At 34.2% G+C, this 20,500-nt stretch overlaps 1 protein-coding gene and 1 long non-coding RNA gene across 8 annotated transcripts in view; both read left to right on the top strand.

The window, feature by feature from the left end:
• SGCZ (sarcoglycan zeta) overlaps positions 1–20,500 on the top strand; it is a 413,238-nt gene that overhangs the window by 235,020 nt on the left and 157,718 nt on the right. The window lies entirely within an intron of this gene.
• The window catches only part of LOC146767571 (uncharacterized), a 62,038-nt gene that overhangs the window by 14,228 nt on the left and 27,310 nt on the right, over positions 1–20,500 (top strand). Inside the window, exon 1 of the long non-coding RNA XR_014954769.1 lies at positions 1–20,500. This exon is cut by the window's left edge and continues 14,228 nt beyond it. This is a non-coding gene — a long non-coding RNA (uncharacterized LOC146767571).

Here is a 20,500-nt window from a genome sequence, read left to right as displayed (position 1 = left end):
GAACCTGATTCTTGCCAGGTTACAACCAAGCAGTTGTCCTCTGGGGATTACTTACAGTAATATCCAGGAAAAAACAAATTTGTAAAAAGAAGCATGAATTTTATAAGAACAGATTTGTGCTTTTTATTTGGATTTCACATCATGTTGGTCACAGAAGTTCCCCTGTGCCATTGCTACTCTATCTCACTAGATGAAAAAACTTAGCCATATGTTGCATCACATTAATTAAAGTTGTTTAATTCCCAGACTTATTACATGACAAGTAACTCAATAAAATTAATTGTTTATTTTATATTTTTCAATTTGTGTGTATTGTTTTTCACACTGTACTGTAACTTCACAGGTTCTTTTGTGATTCCTCAGGATCAAGACTCTGCAACTTCATTGAGCAGGCACTAAGTTTAAAGCAAGAAAACACAAAGAGTAATGAGTTTACAGTAAAAGAATGGGAAGTTGAGGTTGTCAGAACACTAGAAGAGAATTTGAAAGATGGAGGAAGAGAAAGGAATGCAGGAATAAAAATCTATTATATTATCTTATTGAATAGAAACTTCAAGTCATAGGCACATCTCTGCTGCTATGGAAACTGTTTTCTGTGTAGTCACAGAATCAGTGCACTGAAGTGATGGCAAGCAGGGAAATACATGTGAAATACAATATGAAACTTCCTTTAAAATACTGAAAATATCTAGATAAATAAAGGAATTTCAGTAAATGAGGAAAACTGGAGGAAAATATTTGCAATTTTATAAACTTTTCTGGTTTCCCACTGAAACAAAAAATAAACTTTGCACCATTTTTAAGAACTATCCAGTAGTCTAGCACTGAAACTGCTATTATGGGAGGTAGGAAACAAAGTTCAAAGGAGGTAATACAGCAGCCTTATAGTGTTTGACCATGCATTCCAGGACTTCTAAGATATCTTTCTAAATTAGAAGCCAGCACATTTCTAATATATTTTGTAGTAATCTTCTAAACTAGTATTTTCTTTGAAAATTCTGCAGTTACCTGAATAATAACAAAAAATATCTCTGAGTTAATGGGGTATACTTCTTGGGATTACATCAATGGAACATATAATTCCATTTCACAATTTGCTTTGTGAGAATTTGTCATTATTTTATTAATTTTCATCAACAGAGAAGCTTACTATAGTGCATCCTAAGATTTGAAATTATGTCTGATTTTTAATTTATTTTTTTAATGAGATATTCTTGATGTAGTATTGCTTGCAATTTTTACTTTTTGCTTTGTTACTTGTCTAGATATATTCTATTATGGTAGTGACTGTGGCTCTCAGTTCATGAGCTGCTAATAGCTGTAGGTACTCAAAATATATCTTAATAGCTATAGGCACCCCAAATATATCTTAAAACCCATCCCACCTTTCTTTCACAGTAACCAACTACAGGCAAGGCTAAAATACTTTTTCTGTTTGTTGGAAAGGCATATCCACACTTAAATGTACTTGAACTGGTATATAGTTGAAGAGACTGCACTAACCACAATTATTTACTCTTAAAATGTTTGCTTGGATATATGAACACAATCCTGTAAAAAAAATATCAAGCACTTCAACTCTTCTGTCACATTCTCTTGACCACTGAAATGAGTCCATTGTGCTTGTCATAGTATCCGGATAGCACCTGCAGTGGGGATGGAGACAATGTCTAAACCGCTGTCATGGGCTGTTTTATCAGGTCACTCAGCTCTCAGGACTGCAGTCTGAAGCTGGTGGAGTCATAACTTCTTAGGAATTTGTAAACCTCTGTTCTCTTGATTTTATTTAAAAGAGCAATGTAGCTTCTGCATCATACCCCAGTGCCAGGAGAGGAAATCTTAAGCAGCCCTTTTCCAGTAATCTCTTCTTTCTTCCACTACAAATTCCTGTTCCTCCAACACAGCAGACTAGCTGTGTTCTGATGTAAATACTTTGTTCCTTATTTGTTTGGGTTCTTTTTCATTTGTTTGTTTGTTTGGTGGGTGTTGTTTTAATTTTTGTCTTTTTTTTTTTTGGTTTTTTTTGTGGGGTTTTTTTTGCATTTGGATGCAGAGTCAGGAAGAAAAAAAAGTATCAGAAAATTTGAATATTTTAATTTCTTTGTATGTGTAAATTTTTTTTAAACTCTTCTCAGTTAATTTTCCCAATGGTAGAGGCCTGGGAGAAAAAAATTAGAAAGAAGTATAACAGCAACTGCTGCTGCAAATTTCACTTTGTGAGACTACATCTTGAGCCAGGGTCAATCAGTGCTGCATGCAGCCACTGTTGCCAAGGCTGGCTGCTACTACAAGGGTCTCTCAGTTCTCATGCATTCCTCTTCCACTCTTTGCCATTTGATTTGGTAGAGTCTGACAGAGACCTTGATATGTGCTTTGTGCTCCCTGATTCAAGTGAAAAACACAGAATTGTGGATGGATGACAGGGTTTGTGCATGGCTATCACACAAAAATTCTCATTGATTACAGTCAGTGGCAATTGCAGTCACTATGGTGGGCTATTTATGCCTTTCTTTACTGGACGTATATTTTCAAAGTTGCAAACTTAATAGAAGCTTTAAAGCAAAGAGGAAAAAACAATACCTTACTGCTCCCTACTTGGAGTAAGGTTTCAAAGCTGCTGTCTTGCTACACAGTAGTTTCCTTTTTTTCAGGTTGTTTTGCGAAGTTAGAACAATTTGCAACTCTGAAAACTATTTTGGGATACCAGTTCTGCTTCAGAAGAAGAAGTAGTCTCTTTTATGGGATTTAGGATGAGGGAATCTCTTCATTCTGCTCTATCAGAATCCTTCTATAAACCCAGAGCTAGTGATGCGTTTGAGATTAACACTTTATTAAGAGATTAAGAGCGTTCAATATCCTTATGAACAGCAATGGATTCTGAGACTGCAGAGGAAGCAAGAGCAAAAGGGGTGGATGTGTGTCTTTCCAGAGGTGTGGCTTTTTAGTGTGCTTTGACACTACCCTGAAATAGAATCTCTGAAGTTGGATCTGTAATTTTGTATAAAACATCATTATTGTATTTAAAAGTCTGTACAAGTTCAGTAGTATAAGAAATGTATTCTGTGCAAAGCAATGGAATATGCATTTCTCAAGTCAATAATTGATAGAGGCAGTACACAATCAGGAAATTTCTTCACAGGCTAAAAATAATTCAGTGCTATAGCATTGGCTAAAATGTATTTATTGATTGAAATTCATTTACATCATTTATTTTTATGAAACATTGCATTTCCCTATGGCAAAGGAAATTTTTCCCCACAGACATTTGTAATATTAAATAACACAATAGCGGGGTTTTTCTTATACATGGTTAATAGTATGTATTTCTTTGAGTGCTCCAGTGTTACCTTCATGTAGACTTATGGAACTGTGCTCTTATGCTTTCTGTAAGCTCTGCAAAAATCTACACTGAATAAATCAACAGGTTCTAAAATTTCCTGTGATATCTGTAATTTACTCCAATATCTTCTGTCAAATTTTCTGCTTTTATAATATTAGAATTCACTACTATAACTAAGTTCTAAATTTAAGTGATGTTGGAAGATCAGGGGACTTCAACTTTAATTTTAATAGAATTTAATTTTTAAAAATGTAATAGAAATTTAATAGTTTTAATAGAAATTCTTCTATTGTGTCAAATGTCACTTTCAGTAAACAGTAAAAAGGATGAAATTAATTGATCCTAAAATTTTGAATAATATAAGGAAAGAAGATACCCTAAGATTTGAGAGTTTCCTTTTTTTTACTGATTTTGCTGTAAGTTTTTCAGCATATGCAATTTATGCAGCAATTGGCCAATAACGTTGGAAATTTGCTTCCAATTCAACAGTCATAAATAGTGATGCACTAGGCACAGCAGAACATTAAGTGTCTTACAGAGAAGTAGCAATGCCCTTTCTTTGGCAATGCTGTGTGATTGTTGCTTTTGAAACAGAAATATCTGCCGTTATCAGTGCTTTTTCACAACTTAACAGACCATGTTCATATCCACTTAGAAATGTTTACCGTGATGCATTGAAACCTGTACACCTAATATCCCTAAAAATTGACATCTTATTTAAATGAGAATTTCCAGTTAGAATGTTATGCAGTGCCTAGGCAGCAAGTGATTAAAAAATATTAAGTGTTATTTGCCAAGTGGTTATGATGTGTATTTGGTACAATTATTTTCCTTTATTGTGGTTGACCCTTTCTCTGTTTCCATTTAAACCATTTAATGAAAGGATTATGTTTAAAAACTAGGAAGTGTTTGCTGTCACTTGCAGACCACTGAAATTTTTCAAGTTTATGAACCTCTCTCGGAGCTCTTTGCAGACTTCCACTGTCAATATCCTTGATGATGTATTGATTAATTTTTCTGAACATTCACAGAGTGCTCAAGAGTATTAATCAAACTCTAGCAGGATGTAAAATCCAACTAGGCAAGGTGGCCACTATAATCCCATTAAAATCCAAGTATTGTTTTTATACCCTGTACATTTACAAAAGGGGCATTTTTTTGGTCCATGACAATTTGTATTTTCCTTTCAGAAGTATATGCCACTACTTTATATACATTCAGAAAATTATTTGTATAGATCTGAAACTACTAACATAGAAGTTAATAGTCTCCCTGCACAACTCTGCACAACTCTGAAAGTACATGAGGACAATCTAGATCTAATGAAAGAGCAAGTGCCGAATCTCCTCACACTGTTCAGACAGTCCAGTTTATTACTGATACATCATTCTGTCTATGTGAAAAATAGCAGCATATTAGATTTTCAGATTTTCAGTGTAATGGCTACTAGACAAAAAGTTTGGGATTGATTGATTGATTGATTGATTTTAATGCCCTGTGGATATGCTGCTTAGTTGTATGAGATTGCCTATCACTGTTGCTTGTCTTAAGTTTCCCCTTAAATATTCTGATGCTACTGATAATTTGGCCAATTTTCCACTAATTTTACAGTTTACTAATCCAGTTCATATATACTTTTTTTGTTAACAAGATCTAAAGGCTGTGTTAAAATCAAGATGTTACATCATCTACTTTCCCTTCCATCAATAGAACTGTTCATGTGATTTTAGAAACAATTACATTAATCAAGTGTGATTTGCTAAATTGCCTCTTTATTCTGTAGCTGGAATATTAAATAGTGTTAGCTACAAATTAGTTTAACACAATATACTTATAATATATTCATAGTGGAATCTGAGAATAGTTTGAGTTGGAAAGGACCTTAAAGACCAGGTGGGATGGGGCTTTGAACAACCTGTCATAGTGGAAGATGTCTCTGCCCATCACAAGAGAGTTTGAACATAGATTTCTTTACCAACTAGAACTGGAAAATCAAGTTGTATTTCTAGTTATTATTGTTATGAAAACACATAATTCAGTAAAAATTTTCCTTGTAGGTTTGTCTGTCTCTAATCCCAGAAATGAAACTCAGGTTCAACTGCAGTATTATTTAAATGACAAGAAAATCCATCAGTAAGTGCTAGTCACACTGATTAGAACATGGAAAGTGTGATCCATCACTAGAAGCCAAATTTGCATTTAATCCATCTGTTATAGAAGTTTTATGATAGTTACTCAGATGACATCAGTACAAATAGGTAAAGTGGGAATATAAATGGGTTATAAAACAGTGTTTTTCCTATGGTGGTGTAAGTTATTGTTATCCAGATTGCTAATCAAAGAATTTAGTAGAGATGGTGTGATACGAAAGTGTTGATAGTAAATTTGCTTTAGCAGGAAACAGATGGTCTGGAATTTTTCAGCTCTGCAGTTTAAATCATTAGTGTAACTGCAGTAAAAAAAAGGTCTTTGTAATGCCAGTGCAATTTACCTCATTACTCCTGGGTAAGTCACTCTTAAGTTAAAAGCATGAAAGAAATAATGTTGTATGTGTTTGTTTTTATATAGGAGACTATATTAGTGGCTGATGCAATTACTACATCAAACAGTAAGAAGAATATTTTAAAAAATTGCAGAAGAATATCTGGTGTGGAATTTAGGTAGAATAAAAGCTTTTGTGGTCAGATCAGAGAAGAACAAATGAATATAAAAAATATTCAGTCTTGAGTGCATAAGCCTTATGTTTTTTGCCACCAAAAAATCTTGAATACAGCAAACAATATTCAGTATCACCCTGCAGACTCATGTGGCTATTAAATGATTGTAAAAGATAAAATATTTGGTTCCCATATATTAGTCATTTAACTGAACAAATCCAGCAAACTGACATTATATACAGGTTATGGCAAAACATACTTCTTATGGCATTTTATAGAATGAATGGAAAAAATATAGATTTTTCAGTCTCTATGCACACTTTAGCTGGAACTAAAGTGTAGGAGGAATGTTTTGTATATCACACAAAATAGTCTTAGACACTAGTATCATGCAAATATATCAGTTACTTAGAAATTCTCTTTAAATTCTGACCATTCAGTATTCATAAGGAGAATATACATTCTACTGTTGCCTTAAGCAGAAATTCTCTACAGCATTTCAATGTATCACTGGTGTTATTCAACTGGTTGAAAAAATCCAAATGAGGCTTTCTCAGAATATTAAGTTTTCCTATCTTCTAGATTTCATCAAGTTTTTTTTGTTGTTATTGTTTTTTGTGTGTGTTGGTTTTTTTTGTATGTGTAAAATGTTTTTCAAGAAATGCACAAATTTGGACAATTTCTTGCTTGAGTTTCTTGCAACAATTATGGCTTGAGTTTCTAAATTCTAAATTTCTAGGTGGAATCAAGGGGTCCAAAGTTGGCCAGTTAAAATTGCTCATTGAAGCTTCAGAGAGAATGCAGCTGGGACTGCTGAACCATCCTCCTAGAGCTTCCAGGTGTTAGGATGTGGAGCAGGGATCTGTGTGGCTCAGACACCAGCAATGCTGCCATGACAAACAGTTAACAGCAAAAATTCCTGATTATCTTGGTGACATCAGATGATGTAGCTTAATAGTTTTTACTCAATGCCTGGAAAAACTATCTGCATAAAATTTACCTATATTTCACCCGATTGTGTAACAAATTTGATTGCTGCTTGTGGATCTCTGTGTTCAATGTTGAATATATGAAGTTTGTAAAACTTAAGTTTCCATTTATTCTGTTTCACAGCACTTGTACATAATTCAATTTTATTCTCATATAGAATATTTATACAACCTGCTTTTTGGTATTTTATTATATACACAGCTGGAAATAAAAATTAATTTGGTGCAGACTTTAATATTTGTTCATTTTACTATTATGAATTAGAAATGTGTTGCATGCTGAGATTATTTATACCTAGTTTTATATTTCTTATGAAAATGGATGCCATAGAATCATATAAATCCTAGGAAGAAAGATATATATTTAACCTAGTCTATAAATTGCAAGACTAAGATAACACTTGAAGGATTAACACAAAATCATTCTTTTGTCATTAACATTTTCTTTAGACTCTGCAGTCAGATTTCTAAATAAGTGAATAAAATTCTTATTTAATTAAGCGCTGGTTATTATCTTTAAAGTTGACATCTTTCAAAATAAATTATTTGAAAAAATTGAGATTAGTTTAGGTAATGGCTAGGCAGGGAAAGGTAATAGGACAAAAAATCCTCAAAAGATAGTCTCCTACAATAGTATGAGATTTCATTGCTCGTGGTTTGTTGGTTTTTTTGTTTGTTTGTGGAGGGTTTTTTTTGTTGTTTTGTTTTGTTTTTGTTTGGGTTTTTTTGTTTTGTTTTTGCTTTTCCCCCTTATTTCTGGCACTTATCAGCTCACAGTGTAATTGGTTGTTTTTAATTACATGTAGTTGCTTTCCATTTATGTCGCCATTGGTGAGTTCACACCACTGAATGCAGTGTGGGTGACAGGAGGAGCTGGAAAACATGATGCAGTTAGAAATCTATGATCTAATTGCTCTCACAAAACATGGTGGGATGAGCTACAGAGCCAGAACCCTGGATGTGAGAGCTACAAGCTTTCAGAAGGATATGCTGGGAAGGAGGGGCAGAGCTATTGCTGTTTGTGTTAGGGAATGGATTGACTGTGTTGCTCTGAGGAATAGCTGTGAACAGGTTAAGGGCCTGTGGGTGAAAATGAAGGCCAGAACCAACAAAGGACATTTTTCAGCTGGAGTCTTCTATGGGTGCCTGACCCCATGAAGTTCTTCCTTCAGACACAGGAAGCATCACACGTGTAAGCTCTCATCCTGATGGGGCTTTCAGCCACCTGGATGGCTGCTGGGAAAGCGATACAGCAGGCTGCAAGGAATCCTGGAGTGTACAGAGGCCACCTTCCAGGTCTGGGTACTGGACAAACCAGCCAAAAGGGAGCCCTGAGGGACATCAACACCAGCAGGTAGAAGAATGTGGGATATGGCAAAATTTGAGAGTTTTGAAACAGACTGTACAAATTGTCTTAGGTTTATAGCATGAAGGCATTGTGCTTTCTCAGATTTGCTGCACAAAATTAATGGCATTATGGAAAAGATTGCAGAGTAAATAGCAAAATCTAGAGGTAGATTTGTTGTGTTCGATCTGGAATCTAAAACGTTTATTTTAGAGCAATGCCTTTCTTGCTTTACTAAGTGGATGCATAGGAGCATGGAAACTAAAATCTTTTAGTCTTGCTTCAGTCAGCTACAAAAGGTCATCTTACTTCATTCTGTTCAGCTTTACCTTCCTTTTTTCCCTATATAAAAAATGAAGACCAAGAAAGCTGACTATGACAGTGCTAGAAGAATACACCACTATCTCCTCAAATCAGCCAGTACAAAGCAAGAAAAATACAAAATCTTGTTCAGTAGTCAGAAGTTCAAGCTCAGTGCTGCTCTCCATGCTTTTTCTGTTACACTGATGTTATCTTACTGTGGAGAGAGCTCAGCAAAGGTTAAATAAAAATTTCTTCAGTAAAATCTTCTAAACTTACACTTTTGGTATGAAGGCCTAAACTGAAACATCTGGATATACTATTTTTCTCCCTATGAGAAGTCTCAACACCACACTTCCAAGCTGTAATCTGAGACCATTATCTATCCATTGTGAGGTTTTTTGCAAGACTTTAAAAAAATATATATTTTCTCTACCTATCCTAGAGAGTCTGGCAGTGTGTGGGTGGATTTATTCCTTATGATGTAGCCTTGACAGAATTATACTGCAGTCCTATCTCATGTTCCTCCACAGGGAATCACAGAAGTCCACCTGAATCAGCCAATGAATCCATTGTCTCTCAAATTATATGTGACAAGATACATAAGAATGGATATGGTCAGTTCTATTCTGTTACTTCAGTGAAATAGAAGTTTATCAGGGTCTATGGCTGCACTTGCTGTAATTATGTCATGAATACCAAAATACTTATTTTAGCTGAATGTGAATGTTTAATGTTAACTCACCTCAATACACCATGGCATTGATTCTGTTCCCTACTGCTACCAGGTCATTCCTCAATTTTATCATAGAAAAAAAGCCAAATCTACTATGTGTGCTTGTCTCTGGCCATGTATGATCCTTTTGAAAGGAACTTATTTAAGAGCAAAGAATCTAAACTGAGCAGTATATTTGGTTTTAAATGTAAATTAATTGCCTCAAAAATTCTAAGCTTTTTGCAACAGCATCCTCTGCTCTTTGGTAACAAGCTGATATATGCTGCTGCCTTGCAGGCTGAGTTCAAATAATTTATTTTGGCTCTCTTTTAGATATTTTTCTTTGACTACTAAGTTGAAACCAGCATGTCACCAAGAATTTTTTAGCTGTCACCTAAATGGTAATTAATAATGACATAACAGGACACAAAACAGATATTCTGCAAGACATAATTTCTGAGTGTCTTAGCACAAAGCCTATGACTCATTTTCTGACTTTGAACTCTTCATAATCCTCACCATCAACATCCTTACAATTGTAAGCTATGAAGACAAAAAAAATCTTTTTAGGTCTTTTTTTTAGGGTGCTCACAAAAGCTAATTAAAGTCTGATATTCTGATTCTGGATTCACATATATGGTTAGACTTTTCTATGCTTTCTGTATAAAGTTTTCTAGAAGTCATGTCGGTAGAAAGCACCCTAAAAAATGAACTATCAAAAAATTAATTTTCCCCCAGCTTGCAGTGTACAAATGTGTTATAATGAGCTATGTAGCATTCATTGGAAGATCTTTTCCTGAAAAAATACAATGTAGATTTTTACAGCTTAAAATAAATATTTATGAATAAAGTAAACCTTTCATTTTTGCATTTTTTGAAATGAATAATGATACTTATTTTAAGAGGTCTTGAAAATAACAGAAATCTTGCTCAGGTTCTAATATAATAACCTTCATATAATGCTGTGTCCTTTCCTTCCTGAATGCCACTGGTAATTGTTACTGACATTCAATAAAAAGACAAGTTCCAGCCTTCCTAGCACAGATAAATTTTTTCAAGGACTATAACAAGCATTGGCTTCATAGCTTTATTTGCAACAAAGCACTGCCAATCTTATTGAAATAAAGTGTGTTCAAATCATTGCATGCTAATCTGGTGTAAAACTGTCTGTGACAGAAAGGTAGTTATGATAGTAGAGTATGGAAATAGACATTTTAATTTAATCTGGGAGTACTGAATGTCTTAGAAAATGTTGATTATATTTTCCAAATTCATTATTAGAAATTTTGCATAATATGTTAATTCTCTAGTTGGTTACGAAGTTCTCCTCAGTGCTCCTCATACTCTAGGGTCATCACTGATGGTGCTGACCCCTCATTCTCTCATGACACATGAGAGCATCCATAAAGTTCTGAGTCACTTGCAGACCAGTCATATATATCCATGCTGATTCAGAAACAAACAAAAAAACATTAACTGGAAATAAAAAGCTTAGCTGAGATTCAAAATATCAGAAATAAAGGCTGATGTAATTTTTCCTTAATATCTAGTTGATGAATCTCTTTGGGACTCAGAAATTTTTGAAAACTTTTCAAACCAACATCCCACCTTCCTCTTCAAACATTTAAATAAGAAAGATAGTTATTTATTGGTTTTTTAGGCAGAAGTTTATTTCAGTTTTGTTTCTCTACAGAAATTTATACTTCTTCTCTGGATAAATTGATACTGCTATAAATTAGAGGGAAAAGTTTTCTTAAAAATAGCCTACAACCTACTATGCTACATCACTAGTGATTCACAGAATATACACAGAAAGTCTAGTGAAGAACCATTACTGGGACCTATTTAAAGGAGAAACCTTATCAGCTATTTTGGATCAGAAATATAGTTCTGAATATATCTATCTATCTATTTATACATCTTTCTAATATATATATATATATATATATATATATATATATATATGAGAAAGGGGAGGGGTCAAGCTGTAGAGTGTTAGCTGCAAGACATCTCAAATCTTCAAGACATATTAGAAACCACATTCAAACATTATATTAGAAACCATATTTACATTAGAAATTATGTTGAAATATGAGAATGAAGCAAATGTGATTAATTTCTCATCAATGAATACAACTGTTTTTAATACTTCACAAGGTACTAAAGTATTTAATAAAATAACACATAAAAATACTTGAAGCAACTAAATAGCATTCATACAAATAAATCAAATTAAGATTTAAATAATGACTTTCTGGTGCCTTATATTCAGAAAAAGATTTTCATGAGTGAAAATAAATGGGTTTGAATTTACTGGGGAAATCCAGAGACTGTAGTGACTACAGTGGCACTCAAAATTTTGCCATATAAAAATAAAAGACTATGGGCAGTATCAAAAGAAGAAGAAACTTGGAAACCTGGCAAGCAGTTCCCATATGTAATCTCCTTTTATTGTACTCTGATAGATAAAACCAGTACATTGTGACACAACATATGAAAATACTGTAAAGGTTCTTTGTGATACAAATTATTGAAAATAGATTTGATCATGCTGGTCTGATGCAGGCTTGTATATATAATACTCAGAAAATATATTTTGACCCTGTAATTGGCAAATTTCCCAACTACCATAACCACCACCTTATTTTTCAGAATTTGTTCTGAAGAAGGAATCATCTCTGAAAATGCAAAGTTAAAGACACCATTGCTATTTTGAGGGTAAATAGTATTGCAGTGAATTAAAAGGTTCCATAGTTTAGAAAGCTAAAAGCAATTTGAAATCCAAATAACTTTTGGTCGTAGAGATGTAGTTAATTCACATCACTGTTTCAGTGTGTATGCTGGACTGCTAAATTTTGCTTAATGTACATATTTAACTGCATTTAAACATCAAAATTCACCACAGAAAATAACAATTTAAATACATTAGCCATATCACACCAATGCACAGACGTGCACTGTTGTAAAGCCCTTGTTTGGTAAGGGGTTTAGTACAGATCACCATACCTGAGAAGTATTAAAGGAATCTGAGCTGGGCACTCACAAGATTATCTGTTTCTTTCACATGATCAGACAGGAGCTGGGAAAAGGGTGAGTGGAGGTTTGCCAATCACTCACTGATAATATCTGACAAGGCTTGGTGATGCAATAAGGAAGTGTCCAGGACCAGGAGAATATGAGCCAGCTGCAATGTAAAAATGGGATGTTCATATTACATCCCATAACCTGTGCATTGCAGTCCAGGTTATACTGGAGAAGTAGTCTTAATTCTTCACAGAATCTAGCAATCAATTCCTGTCTAAATCAGTCTGTCTGCCTTTTGAAGGAATAAACACACACTGCTCCTTATGACAAGGATCTTGTCATTTACAATTTAGAAAAATATTAACAGTTTCTACTGCCAAGAAAAATATTTTTTTATTTACTTACTTGCTAACTACACTCTAATGTAGATGTGATTTTCCACGGTCTTTCTATCAATATTCCCACAGCATGTGTGTGAATATTCATGATGCTACACTTCTCTGGAAGTTCTTGCATAAAGCCAGTGCCTGCAATTGAGAGGATGATGAAATCAGAGACCTTACTGGGGGAATGTTACTGCTTAGTGAAGGTCAAGGGATTGAGCTTTATGAGTAGGGGTATCTCTTCTAGTTTTATAATCCTCTTTTAGTCAGCAACTAAAAACGTATACAGTGTAAGAAAATAAAATAGAACTGAATCAGAATCCTACTGTTTTGCATGTGTCTCTCTGCAGATGTCTTCTTACAAAGCAACCTTTTACAGTCCTCTGATAGTCACATCTAAATTATTTTCATACTGATTATTCATGAGAAGTCCAAGGTTTTTATTAATATGATCTTGAGTTTAGTAGAATTACAACTAATAGAACAACCTGGTGACTGCATTAATTATGTAGTGTTTTAATTGCTTCTGATGATTGACTCAATTCATACAATTAGTGCTCATGTAAACTAGAATTGCAACAATGAAAGAGAATAGAATATAGAACTATAGCATAATTTTTCTCTATAGTTTAAAATATTTGCATCTGGTACGTAACCACATATCAAAGCTGTGTATTGATAATGTACATGGAACATACTTGAAAGGAAAGCAAAATATTCCAGAAGAAAAACATACAAAACAATGCTGACAAAAATATTCCTTTGTTCTCCCAATTATTATTATTTCATTTTTTAAAAGCTTTGCCCAGACTTTAAAGATGCAATTTTGCATATGGAAAGCTCTTTTCTGACTGTTTTCTTCAGACTGGATTGACACATGTAATTTCAGTTACTCTTTCTTGCTGGTACTAGAGAAGTATCTGTCTAATCCTGTGCCATCTTAGCAATGTGTCTCAGCAATGGATTCAGTACTATTGACTACTCACAGGATGTGCTTGGCAGCAGTAGACTCCAGATGGTGAACTGAAAATCTCTGCTTTTCTGCAGCATCTGGGTATGTGGCTGCCTTTCTTGTTTTCTGTTCAACCTGCTTGGCTCGTTTCCCTGTTTTATATCAGAATATAGATAGTAGATATCAAAATACTTGTGAGAAGGGCTCTTTTTAGGATACGTTTTCTTTTTAGTGAAAAGTGATTAATCTTTCTGATCTGCTTCAGAAAGTTAAAAGTTTTGGGGTGAAAGTGGTAAAATAGGAAGCATGCTTTTATTGTCCTGACCTGTATATTCCATGGACTGAATACCCTTTAGTGATTTAGAGGCCATCTAGTTTCATTAGAAAATACTGATTTTCACATGTTTAGAGAATTAAGCAGCATAAATGGGAATGATCTGGAGATAATCTTCAGCAGATTCACACCTGAACTAAAACCATAAATTTGAATTCACTCTTGGAGTTATCTGAGGCTTGTGCAAGCCTTCAAGAAGTTCAGAAAATGAGGATCAAGCTTGATAAGGTCTGTAAAGTATGAGTGTTCTGCAGTAAAATTTGATGTGTGTGAATTTAGAATGAAGAACACTTATCAACTTTGTCCTGCTCTATCAAGCAGATCTTTGATCTAGATGAAAAAAAAGATGGTTTTTCTATGTTAAGAAGAGAAACTATTGGTCACCTTTTCATATCAGAGTGAAAATTTGATTTCTTACTCCTTTTTTTTTTATTATAAGGAACAAACACAAAATCTATTTTTTTTTTATTTGACAGTGTTAAAAATAATGGAAAAACAATATTAGTCCGTTCGTGCACTTAGGTTATTTGTTATTGGATACTGGTTTTGAATGTACTAAGAACATCCATTCTAGCAATCCAAGCAAAGGATGTTTACAGTTGTCTGTATGCACCATATCAGATTTCTTCTAAGATAAATCATGCCATACATGCTATTTAGATACAAGTGTAGGGTGAGAATAGATGGGATACAGGTGGGTCATAGAATTTGCAGAAGTGTATGCAAGGCTATGTAAAGTGGAAGGGAGATCTGTATTTTCCACTTCTGAAGACTTTCATTAACAGACTGCATTTGCCCATGCTTGAAGAAAAATTGTCCTGGGCAAAATAGATTTGTATGAAAGAAATTAAAACTTCTTTATTTATTAAAACAAGTGTGATATCTTATTATCAAGTTAAAAAATAATCTACCCTTGTGTTTGCAGATTAAATTCTTAAATCATAGAATGAGGTTAAAGACTTGCTATTAACCTTAATAGAATGACAATTTTACATATGATTTTTTCCGACAATTAAAAATCCCAAAAGGAGTTTGACAAATCAAGGTACTCAGATCCCAGTTGTAGGACTCCCAAGTCAAAGACCAACTTCAGAATAGGATTTCTTATGCCTCCATTTCACAGAAAGAACTGTTTGGTTGCAATAGATATTTTAGATTCTATTCTATAATAACTCATAGAAAATAGCTAAGCATAAGTATCATTATTTGTAATACATCCACAGTGATATCAACTTTTACAGCTTCGTTTTCCTGGCAAAATCTCACATATTTTATCTGTGACTGTTTGAAAAATACTTTTTTTTTTTTATATAATTGCTCTCTGAAAACCTGCAAACCTTTTCTGTTAATAAATATATCAAATATCCTTGATCTTATCCAAATGTTTGCTTATTGTAAGTTTATGTAATTGTACATGACATAAGCAATACAAATATGATTCATAGTAGTATTTGACTGCACAGTACATTTATCTGTCATTTATTCTGTGTGTTGCGCTGGCTCCAGTATTTGTTTTAAAAAAAGCTTTAGTGTACTGTAGAGCAGTGGAAGTTTTCTAACTGCATTGAAAATCAATACATATGGCTTGTATATATTGATACAAAAAAAATCATAAATGCTTCATGGGCTCTGAAACTTAGAATATAATTACAGTTATGTAAAAGTATGCTAGATTGTGATTTATGGTCACTAGTATTTTAAAAAATTCACTTGCATTAAAGAACTGTTTATATATTAATAGATCCATGGTTTTGAATAACAAGATATTGTTCTGCAAATGACCACAACAAAGGATGCAGACTTCCACAGATAGCTCTGATCCCATTCATAACCCATTCCTTTCATGCAGCAGGTGCTTGTCATTTCTCTGGCCTTAACAGAATTGAGGCTAAACTGAGGAGATCAAAGTGTATGTAAATATGCTAATTTACTCAGGCTGTAGAGGAATGTAAGAAATAGCAGCTATGACTCTGCAGTACTTCACTTTTGATTTCTAGTTTAGGATGGCTCTTCCTCAGGAATGAAGCTGTTTTCTCTCATTTCACCCATATTGATTTGTTTTGTGTAGTGCTTCCTTGTACAGCTTTTGTAAGCTGATAATTCAATTTGCATTCCAATTGTCCAGTTTAACTGTGGTAAGGGGAGATTTGGCAAAAAGCATTGTGCAGTGCAAAAATGCAATTAGTCATGAGGTTAGTCTTAGTGCTTCATTTTTCTGGATAATGAGTAGATTATCATAAGTACCATGTTCCTATTGATTTTGGTTTTCAATTGATGTTTGTAGTCTTTTGGGGGCTTTTTTGATAGTTGAATAATGCATATCCAAACAAAACTCCACTGCTTAAAATTCTTGGTTGTTCAGGCAATAATTTTCAAAGGAGTAGCCACAGCCACTGGTACTTAAAATCCCTTCCAAATAACTTCTTTTGGTTAGTTACAGTAGATTTATATAGTACTGCTTAAAAGAAATTAATCTTCATAAAAATTCAAGTACAATAAGCTGTCATACTAGTTTCTGCCAAGATAGACTTCTCTCTTAGGACTACTAGCTTTGTTTTTTTGGGGATGCTATGTTAGCAATTCAGAGTATCAGAGTATCTACATCTGAGATTTTCAAAAGTGTCATTTGTAAAATAGCAAACTATTATAGTGCATGTACATAAGATGGATATAGTGAATTTGTATTTTGTAAGTGTATGTGCTGCTTGTAAATTACCTATGATGCCTTTTCAGGATGCCCTGAACTTAGAGCAGAGTATATTAACTGAACCTGATTTTCACAGAACAGTAGAAAGGCTTGGGTTGGAAGGGATCTTAAAGATTCTCATTCCAACCCCTTCACTGATGGCAAGAATACTGCTCATTGGATCTGTTTGCTTAGGGCCCCATCCAATCTGGCTCTGAACACTTCCAGGAATGGAACATCCACAGGTTCTCAGTGCAACGTTTTCCAGTGCTGCATCATCCTCACAGTAAGATTTTTTTCCCTAGCATCTAATCTAAATCTCACCTCTTTTAGTTTAAAACTGTTCCCTACTGTCCTATCACTATCTGCATGTGTAAATGGTCACTCTCCTTCCTTTTCATAAGCTCCCTTTAAGTTCTGGAAGGATATGAGACACTTTTGCCAGAGCATCATTTCTAGAAATGATGCTCATTAAACAAGTGTCCAGAACAAGGAGTTTCAGCTTAAGCAATGAGCATAGGGAAGGAGTTATACATATTCCCCTTTTCTGTAAGTGTTATGATCCAGATATTAAAATCTTTAGACAACATGACAGTCTCTCACAATAAGTGACAGAATTACTGCATTTCTTTTACAGTGTCTTATCTGTGTTCTATTTTTAAAAGATCAGAATTGCTAAGGTCGGACCACATAAAACTTCCATTCTGGTCAGCAAGATGTAATCAACAGTGCCTCTTTTGTTCACATACTCTTCAACATATCTGTTGGAGAGGTTTAATTATACAGAGTATTCTGTGATTTTGGCTCTGTTATAGCACTCTTTCTATGAACCTACACAAAACAGTGTTATTGCTTAGAAAGGTAAGGTTGTGATATGTAGCAGCCACATATCTCTGTTTAACCAGTTGATAGAGAGATATTTCATTGTAATATCTCTTTCCTGTTGTGTTAATTTGCAAACATCAAAAATAGTGTAGTTTTTTATGTCTGTGTAGCAGCTATCATAACCACTCTAACGTGATTAGCTTCTCTAAGCAGTACTGCAATTTAATTTAAAAAAAAAAGAAGAGAGGAGGGAGAAATAATTTATCACATAACTGCTACAAGATCTACTGTGGCCAATTCATCAAACTTCCTCTGTAATATTAACAAGAAAGTCCATTCATTTGATAGTACAGTATGTATGGTACCTTGCCTTTATATTTAGTTCCTAGGTACTGTATCAAGATGGTTATAGAATTTTTTTCACATAATGAGTGGGGTTTTTGATTGTAGTTCCTTAACTTTGACTCCTGTCCATAACTTCAAAGATGGAGCTCCATGAGTCTTTCAAAATGAAGTATAAGGCTTTGCAACATTTTTCCTAGTCCTTTAATACTTTGTCTCATCCCTAAACTTTCTCCTTAATTTATCAATGTACTTCTTGATTTTCTCTTGACCCTTACACTTTGAATTTCATATAAAAATGAAAGAGCCAATATTTAAACTCCTAATACTTGACAGGTACTTATGTGTCTGTTCCACCATGAAGATTGAGAAGAAAGTTTTCACTTTTTAGATGAACTTTTTTCAGAAACAAGTTGCCTATCTTAAAGTATTTTTAATGCTGTGTTGAGTTTGTGTGGGTGGCTTCCCTGAAAAGATGCACACTGAAGAGAGGGTAGTAAAGAGCATGTGATGAGCTGACCATAACCCCTATTCCCTGTCTCTCTGCACCACTGCAGGGGGAAAGGGTAAAGATTTCAGGAGTACATTTAAGTCTGAGAAGAGAGAGACTTCATTTGCTTCAATATTTATTGCTTTTTGACCTGTTATTTGATGCAGCGCAATAATCTGCCTAATTTTTCTAAGCTGATAAAAGAGTAATGTTTGTAGTTAAAGATGGATACAGAGCTTAGGTGCCCATCTAAGGGCATATTTTGTATAAAGTATATCTTTTTCTACCAAGTGAACCAAGGATAATTATTTCCAGAAAATACTTCATTCAATCATCTTTTTTTTTTTTTTTTTTTTTTACTTCTTTATTTAGGAATAGATAAATTTTCAGAAGTATTTTAATTCTGTACCATTCATCTTGTGCTTTTCTTATTTAATGTTCAAGACATTTATTTTAATGACTATAGAAATATATACCAAATACATGGTAACACTTCATATCAAAACTGGATTTATTAGTACTGATCAATCAGAAAGGCCACATAAGACACTTACTTATGTTCACTGAGTGAATGGTTCCTACACTTAACATAAGTAAAACTTTAAGGAGAAGAGGGTATGATTTGTATAAGAACTTCTCTAAAAAGGCTGCAATAAATACCTTTTAATGAGTTTTTTTTCTTTTGTAACAACAAAGGGTGATATTATACCAGTTTATTGGTTTATTCTTCTAAGTGTTGTATAAAAGAGCTTTCTTACATTTTCCAGATCTTCAGTAGAAGTGTCCAATGGTGTTTCATCAGAGATAAATTCAACATGATTAAGCTTTTCATTAGGTAGCTTGCTCTTGGGGTAACTACTATTTATGTGAGTATGTGCACAGAAAGACATATCTACATACAGGTTATAAATGGAAAAATTGAGAATTAGTCCAAATTTACAACTGTATCTGACTAATAATATCTCAGTAAAATGTCTTGACAGCCCACCTTTTTTGACTCCTCCAAGTCATTGATAGACACACTGAAACAAGAACCCTGTGGTTCACCACTTGTCACCAGTCTCCAAATAGGGGATGGGCATTAATCACTATCCTGCGTGCCTAATTCTCCAGCCACTTTTACTCACATACTTATCCACCTGTCCACAACCTTGGATTTTCTTTTTCCCCTCTTTCGAAGGTGGGTGCAATTGCTGTCTTTTGCTGTCTTTCTGCAGTTGTTGTGGACTTTGCCTGATCTCCATGACTTTTCAAAGATGCTTTTGAGGGCCTTGCAGGTACATCAGCCAGTTTTCTCAGCACCCTCATTCAGCCCATTGGGTCCCACTAATTTGCATGAGCTGAATTCTCCCAATTAGTCCTCGCTTCAGTCCTCATCCACTGCTGGTAATTCACCTCTTTGAGCTCTTTCTCAAAATAGAGAGGCCTGGAAGACTCAGGAGGTGAGGATGGGGTCCCCACTTTATGCAATAGTTGCTTGAAGGGTTATGACACATCACATTATATGTAGCAATTATTATCTCACAATTAATGTATAATATACCTCCGTGTTTCAGGAGAAATTAATAATCTCCTGTGGTTTCCCCCCCGTCTCTGTATTATCAGTATTTGTAAAAAACCCATAAATGTGCTGTTTAAAGTTTAACATTTACTACTATTAAAATTCAACATTTTGCAGCTATGAGAAATCCCTGTTTTGATGGCGTGGGTATTTGAATTTTTCATGTAACTGACTGATAAAATAGCTCACCTAGTAGAATCTAAGCTAAATTAAAATCCATTAGTGTTGTTTGTAGGCTTAGCCTTAGATAAATAAAATAAGAAAACAGATTTCTCTTCTTATTTTTGTTTGTTTTTTTTTTTTTTTCAACTTTAACAAAGTAAATCCTCATCAGAACCCTGCTGTTAGTGATTGCCAATTACCTGCAACTGCAGGAGCACTGGTAAAGCATTGCCTTAATTAGGGAGGCCTAAAAATGCCCTTGGGATCTAAGCAAGCATAAATGTAGCTGAAAGGTTCTGTTTCTCCTTGAGAAGCACAAAATTTTGTGCAGAAACCACTGATAGGCATTCTTGAAAATACCTTCATTGAGCTGCTCGGAATGTTCTGCTAGTCAA

The sequence above is a fragment of the Lonchura striata genome, chromosome 4, assembly GCF_050655825.1.
Source record: "Lonchura striata isolate lonStrDom1 chromosome 4, ASM5065582v1, whole genome shotgun sequence".
Taxonomy (NCBI): Eukaryota; Metazoa; Chordata; class Aves; order Passeriformes; family Estrildidae; genus Lonchura; species Lonchura striata.
Note: the sequence above shows the minus strand (reverse complement) of the source record. Positions and strands in the feature narration are given on the sequence as shown.